The sequence below is a fragment of the Notamacropus eugenii genome, chromosome 2, assembly GCF_028372415.1.
Source record: "Notamacropus eugenii isolate mMacEug1 chromosome 2, mMacEug1.pri_v2, whole genome shotgun sequence".
Classification (NCBI taxonomy): domain Eukaryota; kingdom Metazoa; phylum Chordata; class Mammalia; order Diprotodontia; family Macropodidae; genus Notamacropus; species Notamacropus eugenii.
The window spans coordinates 149690558-149698262 of record NC_092873.1 but is presented as its reverse complement, the minus strand read 5'-3'; the positions used below and the strand labels follow the sequence as shown (position 1 = coordinate 149698262).

Genomic DNA, 7705 nt, shown 5'->3' with positions numbered 1-7705 from the left:
TGTGGAAACTCACTCCTTGTATGCATTGCCAACTTATGAATCATTTTTACTTTCACATGCTCTCAATTTTTGCAGAGATCATGGGTATTTTTATGAAATGTTAGTAGAACCTCATGCTGTTGAAAGGAATTATCAAATTCTAATTCAACGCCTTTATGCCCTAGGACTGTTTACACCCAAATTAGACTAAAGAACAAAATATTTCCACTAGCAAAGTTTTGATAATAAGGACTTGAACATGAACTTATAAAACAAGGCATATATATGTATGTATATATAAATCTCTTGTTTTTACATATATTTGTAAGTCAGGAGATTTCTAAATATATTTGTCTTTCTTAGCCTATTGATATAATTAAATAAATTTAGTCCAAATTTTTACTGCTATTTTTCCACAAATGGTCATTTACTTAAAAATCTAGTCTATACTCCATATACTCTATTAATGATCTTGAGAGAGGGAACCAGGACATCTTGGGAAGCCATGGCTCAATCTCAAGGGGAGTCTGACTTGATTCTAATGAGGACATAATGAACCACAATCAGAGGGTGAGAGCGTAGACTTCATGATAGCCTATCACATGGCTTATCTCCAACCCCAACATATCTGCACGTATTCCACAATCCTCTTTCATAACTATTCAAGTTCTCATTTTCCTTCCCTTTGGGGCTGGAAATAGTCCCTCAGTTTTATTAGCTTCTACAGTGTTTGTGGGTTCCCAGGTGCTTCCTGGGCACTATAGAAGAATTGCATCTATGTCAATTTGTAAACATATTCTCCTCATGATGCCCATCTCTCACACCCTGTGGTTTGGCAAGAGCACCTTGGAGGGAATGCTTTGCACTCTGGAACACTAAATAGTCTCTCCTCTTTTTTTTTTTTTTTTGAGTGGGACAGAGTAAATTGCATGGGAGTAGCAGGGATAGACTTATTGCACAGATTACAGAACTTATTACATTGCCCATCCCCCAATCCTATCCCTCTTCCAAGTTTTCTTATTATTGCCAAGATCACTATGATTCTTTCAATCACCCAATGTACTTTTACCCCATTTATCCAGTCAGTGGTAAAATTTCATCATTTCCCCCTCCACATTTCTCATATCCCTTTGTATTTGCATAACTACAGTATCTTTTAGTCCTTAATCACATCTTGTCTCCTAATTGGTCTCCCAATCTTGTTTCTCCATCCTAATCCATCCTTCACCCAGGTGCCAAAGTGATTTACCTGAAGTTCAGGTCTGCTCAATAAATTCTATTGCATCCCTATTGATTCTCTGGCTAAAATATGATTTCATTTTATCTTTAGTTTTTGTTGTTTTGTAAGTTTTATATTATGTATAATTATCAACATAATACTATGAAAACAGTTTATTTTATTTCATTCTAAGTCTTTTAATTGAAGTTTTAATTTTTGGAGTAAAGACATTTCCATAGCACAATGTAATGAAAAGAGGGCTATAAATGAAAATGCAAATCAATTATGTACAACTTTCTATTCTTTTAAAATATATAATAAAGTTATCAAGTAATTTTTTCCTTTTTTTACCCTCTTTCCACTCTACAAATGACTGTCAGTAAACAAAACTACACACACATATACATATGTATATGTTTATATATATATGTATATGCATATACATATATACACACACATACACACATATATGTAAAATCATTCTATACTTCTATTTATTAGTTCTTTCTGTGGATGTAGGTGACATCTTTCATATATCCTTTGCAGTTAATTTGGGTATTTATAATAGTCAAAAGTACTTACAGAAATATATTGTTATTGTGTTTGTTTTTGAAGAGGACCATGTCATCAGTTAAATGATGACATGACTTGCAGTTGACTTGGATTTGAATGAGGGAGGACTGTACAAGTTCACTGGCCTCATTTTCTCCTTCAGAGCCATCTGGATCCAGTAACCAGATATTCACCATGATTACTGCGGATGGCCCAGGATGCAGTGGCAGACCCTGTCCTTTTTAGGCTAAAGCCTCTTCAGGTACTCACTTAGAGTGAGGTAATGCCCATTCAGTGAATAGGGCTTTTTAAGAAGTATTCAATGGATGGCTCCTGTAATTAGAAAAAGAATAAAAAAATCAATATGGGAGGGCAGGACCCTCAGGGTGGCTGTTTCAAAGAGAAGCAGTTACCATTGATTGACATTCACTGTAAGTCAGGAAGGTCCAGCTGGCTAGATTTCTTCTCTCTCTCTCTCTCTCTCTCTCTCTCTCTCTCTCTCTCTTTCTCTCTCTCTCTCTCTCTCACACACACACACACACACACACACACACACAAACAAATACATAATTTATAAATAAGTAAATATAAACTATATAATTAAATATACTTGAGTGTGTGTAAATATATCTAGATATATACATACATGTGTGTATGTATATATGTATATATACATATATTCATATATATCTATACATACATACATACACACACAATGGAGGTACTGGCTCAGCATGGAGAAGGAAAAACATCTGGGGGAGAATAAATTGGTAGATTTACTTAAGAAATGTGGATAAACTGAAGGGGACCTTGTTGCCTGAGTGCTGTATGGTGGGATGTGGAGCACAGACACAAAGAATAAATATTACAGGCTGTTACCATCAATTGAGATTCTCTAGGTTTGCTACTAATCACATCTCTTAGAGAGGATTTAGTGATAATAGGTTTGTGATGTTTTTGTAACTAGTTGAATTAGCTCCCATCTTTGTCTGCCCCTAAGACCTCTTATGACAGAGGAAAGATAGGAGGTCAGAAGGATGAAACAGCACTTATCTTCACAGTAGGCTGAGTCCATGAAATTAAGGTCTTTAAGTAAACAAACTATTTGAGTCATCCAAGCACTTAAAAAGCATCTGGGAATTCTATGATGCATGAAAAACCTTTTTTCTCACCTGGCTAACTGAAATGTCACCAGCTGAATTTCTCCCAACTTTTCAAATAAATTAGCAAGTTAGTAACCTTTGGTGTTTCAAAGGCAGAAAAATTTTAGAAATATATTATAACTTTTGTTTTCAATGTCTTTTCCTCAAATGTAGTCATGTAACCAGTTGTTAGATCCAGATTACTTCAAATGATATAGTTATATATAGAATTGAAAATGCTTTTCAAAAATGCTTCTCTTAGGACTTTAAAAACTCATGTTTGTCTCCAGCTATGCTTGAAAATGGTTCTACTTCCCTTTCATAACTTTATCTACCCCATTATGTGACTATAGCATCAAAGAGATATCAAGACAGGGTGGATAGAGGTTTGTCCTATAATAGAGAAAACCTGAATTCAAGTTTCACTTTGACCTACAAGTCACTTAACTTCTCACTTCTTGGGACAGCTCTCTAAAGACAGGAAATTGCAAAACAGCTGCTGATCTGTATTGTTATGTGTATACATGCACACATACATCCACACACATAAGAACATGCATATACACATACATATATGGATATGTATAGATATTTGTGAACATATATACACACATTTATGTGTATATACATATATTCACTGGGATAAGAAAATCAGGTATTTTCTAAGGTTCATCATAGATAATGATGCTAATAAAAACAAAACAAAATAAATGCATAGAACATGTACAAAGATTTTTTTAAATTTTTCATTAATTTTATTTATTTTCAGTGTTCCACAATCACTACCATACAATTTAGATTTATTTTTCCCTCCCTGTCCCCTACCTTCCTCCTCTCTCCTCAAGATGGCATACAATTTTACATAGGTTCTGCACATATATTCCTATTAAATACATTTTCACCACAGTTGTGCTGCATAGAAGAATTGAAATGAATGAGAGAAATCATATAGCAAACCAAAATGTAATGCAAAAGAAAATGATCTGCTACTTTCTGCGATTGAATTCCATAGTTCTTTGGATGTGGAAGGCATTTTAGCTTAAAAGGCCATTGGGAATTTTTTTTTAAGTCCCTGCATTGCAATGAATTTCCAAGTCTACCAGAAAAAAACTCTTGCACACTGTGGTCATTGCTATGCATAAAGTTCTCCTGGTTCTGCTCCTTTCACTCAGCATCAGATCATGTAAGTCTTTCCAGGCCTCTCTGAAGTCTTCCTGTTCACCATTTCTTATGGCACAATGGTATTCCATTATATTTATATACCATAACTTATTCAGCTATTCCCTAATTGATGGGCATCCCCTTGATTTCCAGTTCTTGGCCACCACAAAGAGTGCTGCTATAAATATTTTTGTGCATGTGAGACCTTTTCCCATTTTTATGATCTCTTGGGGATACTGTCCTAGAAGCCATATTGCTGGGTCAAAGGGTATGGTGGATGAGGATTAAAAAAAAGTTTTTCTGGTAGTTTGAGAAAAGCATTGTCAAAGGATATAGGTTTCAACTCTACCTCTGTCACTTATTACTTAACTTGTATTTTCATTTCTTCATTTGTATAATTTGGGGTCTGGACTAGAAACCTTTCAAATTCTTTAGAGCTCTAAATCTATGATCACCACTCTCATTTAATCAGAGGTTCTTAAGCTGGCAGTTATTCCGAGGTTTGCAAGTCTGGGAACTTAAAAGAAAATAATAACTATTTCAATATAATGGGTTTCATGTAGAATAATAATAGCTTCTGTGTGTCTCCTATTTAATCCAACATTTGAGCTCCTGTATAATGTATTAATCATTCTAGGCTTATCAGAGGCACATAAAACCCAGCAACAAAACGTTTCATTAAAACATGAGAATGTAAATAGCATGTAAAGGAATCAAAAAGCAAAACATCCATATCTCTCTATGCAAAAGGTGTAATTTGACTTTGTCTCATCTCCTCTAACTTCCTGGAGAAGTGGGAGATTATTGTTGCCAAATTCCAGAAGTATCAGTGAAGGCAAAAATACTACAAGCAGCTAGAAAGAAATGATTCAAATATTGAGGAGCTACAGTCTGGATCACACAGGACCTTGAAGCTTCTACCTTAAAAGATCGAAGGAATTGGAATATGATATTCTGCAAGGCAAAAAAGCTGGGACTACATCCAAGGATCAATCACCCAGCAAAGTTCAGCATAACATTTCAGGCAAGGAGATGGACATTCGATGAAATAAGGGATTTCCAGACCTTCCTGATAAAAAGGCCAGAATTCAGTAGCAAGTTCTGTCTTCAAATGCAGGTCTCAAGAGAGGAATAAAAAGGTAAACAGGGAAAGGAAAACTTGTTACACAACAATTTGGGCAAATTGTTTACCTCCCTATAAGGGAAAATGATACTTGTTAATCTAGAGAATTGTGTATCTAATATGAAATATAAAAGGGATATTCAGAGATAGAGGGAATGGGTATGAAGTAAATTATGTGCTGATAAAAATGTGATTTGACCATGCAAAGGAATTGTAACAGTACATGTGAAAGGGAGGAAGCAGAAAATGATAAATTACAACATAGGAAGAAGTACAAAATTATATTACAGTAGAGGGAAAGAGGGGAGGGAGATGACCATTGTTTGAGAAGTACTCTCATCTGATTTGGTTCAAGGAGTGAACAACAAACTTAATTAAGTATATAAATTTATCCAGCTCTACAGGCAGTAGGAGGGAAAGGGGGAAAGAAATGGGAGGGGAAGCTGAAAGGGAGAGAAGAAGTAGTAAGGGTAAAGGGCAGTAAAAGGGAGGGGGGGTTAAAAGAAGGAAGGGAAGACTGTGGGAGGTGATGGTAAAAAATTAAATAAAAATTTAACTAAAAAATTACAAGTATTTTTGAGGGGAAGGCAGAAGGGAGAACTAAAAGCAGAAACGGAGGGAAAGAGGATAGAGGGAAAGACACAGACAGTAATCAGGACTGTGAATATGAATGGAATGAACTCTCCCATAAAACAGAGATGGAAAGTGGAATGGATTAAAAGCCATAATCCAACAATATGTTGTTTAAAAGAACCATATCTGAAACAGGGGGAATCACACAGGGTAAAGATAAAAGGTTGGAGCAGAACATATTGTGCTTCAGCTGATGTAAGAAAAGCAGGGACAGAACTTCTCAGACAAAGCAAAAGTAGAAATAGATCTAATCAAGAGATAAGGAAGGAAATTATATCTTGCTAAAAGGCACTGTAGAAAACGAAGCAGCTTTAGATCTGAGCTATAGCAAGCAGCTGTGTGCAGGCATCAGCGACTCTTATCCGACTTTCTTTCTCCAACTCCAACACCTTCCCCCTTGGTAACCACATCAGAACAGCCCATATCCTTCCCAAGGACTTCCTGGTTGGTGGCCCCCATCAAGAGAATTGAGCTGCTATTGCAGGTGCAGCACTCAAGCAAACAAATTGCTGCAGGTAAGCAGTACAAAGGCATTGCGGATTGCATACTCCAAATTCCAAAGGAACAAGGGGTGCTTTTCTTCTGGCAGGGTAACTTAGATCAGATATCAGATATTTTCCCACCCAGGCCCTTAACTTTGCCTTTAAGGATAAGTATAAGCAGGTGTTTTTGGGAGGAGTGGACAAGCACACACAGTTTTGGAGGTATTTTGCTGGCAATATTGCCTCTGGTGGTGCAGCTGAAGCCACTACTCTCTGCTTTGTCTACCCCTTGGATTTTCGAGAACCTTCTTGGCAGTTGATGTTGGGAAATCTGGCACTGAGAGGGAATTCAAAGACCTGGGAGACTGCCTTGTGAAAATCAAATCTGATGGAATCCATGGCTTGTATCAAGGTTTCAATGTCTCAGTGCAGGGTATCATCACCTATAGAGCAGTTTACTTTGGCATCTATAATACAGCAAAAAGTATGCTCCCAGATCCCAAGAACACTCATATTGTGATAAGCTGGATGATTGCACAAGCAGTGACTGCTGCAGCAGGTGTGGTCTCTTATGCCTTTGATACAGTAAGGCGGCAAATGACGATGCAATCTGGGTGCCAAGGAACTGATATCATGTACATTGGGACAATTGACTGCTGGAAGAAGATTGCTAAAGATAACTGTGGCAAAGCTTTCTTCAAGAGTGCCTGGTTCAATGTTCTTAGAGGCATGGGTGGAGCTTTCATGCTTGTCCTGTATGATGAATTGAAGAAAGTAATCTAAATACATCCTAACTAAGGAACCAGTGAATATAGATCATGTAGAATACTCAACCATACTTAGCATTTTGGACCACTGACCTTCAAGAAATTCCTGTTGTTTTTTTATCTAGGCCAGATCATGTTTGTAGGGGAGCCAGAAAAAGCTCTTAGAAAAAGGGACTCATTTATTGTGACCCATTATTCACACAGTGGAACTGATGATGATTCAGTATATTGAATACTGTTTTTTGGGAAAATAACAGTTTCTGTGGGTCCAAGGAGGCAGATCAAGTTAGACCATCTAGTTTAAATGCTGTTTTGTAGGACCATAAATTTGTGTTTAAGTATTTATTTAAAAATCATGTCTCCCATTTGTACTTAAGCACTATATATATTATTTTGCACAGCAGACTACTTGGCAGTTATGATGATCTGTGTTGGGCACCCTGATGTTAAACAATGAATGCACAGAAGACTCCCAAAAAAAAAAGAAAATGGAGCAATGTCATTACTAAACATATATGCTCCAATTGGTAGAGCATGCATATTCTTAGAGGAGAAATTAAGGGAGCTACAGGAAGAAACAGACAGCAAAACTATACTAGTGCGAGACCTCAAACTCCCTCTCTCTGAGCTTGATAAATCTAACCTTA

At 36.6% G+C, this 7705-nt stretch overlaps 1 pseudogene; it reads left to right on the top strand.

Annotated features, from left to right (window-relative positions):
- The first annotated feature begins 1958 nt into the window (after nt 1–1958).
- LOC140522840 (ADP/ATP translocase 3-like) lies at nt 1959–7074 on the top strand (annotated as a pseudogene).
- Nucleotides 7075–7705: the final 631 nt, after the last annotated feature.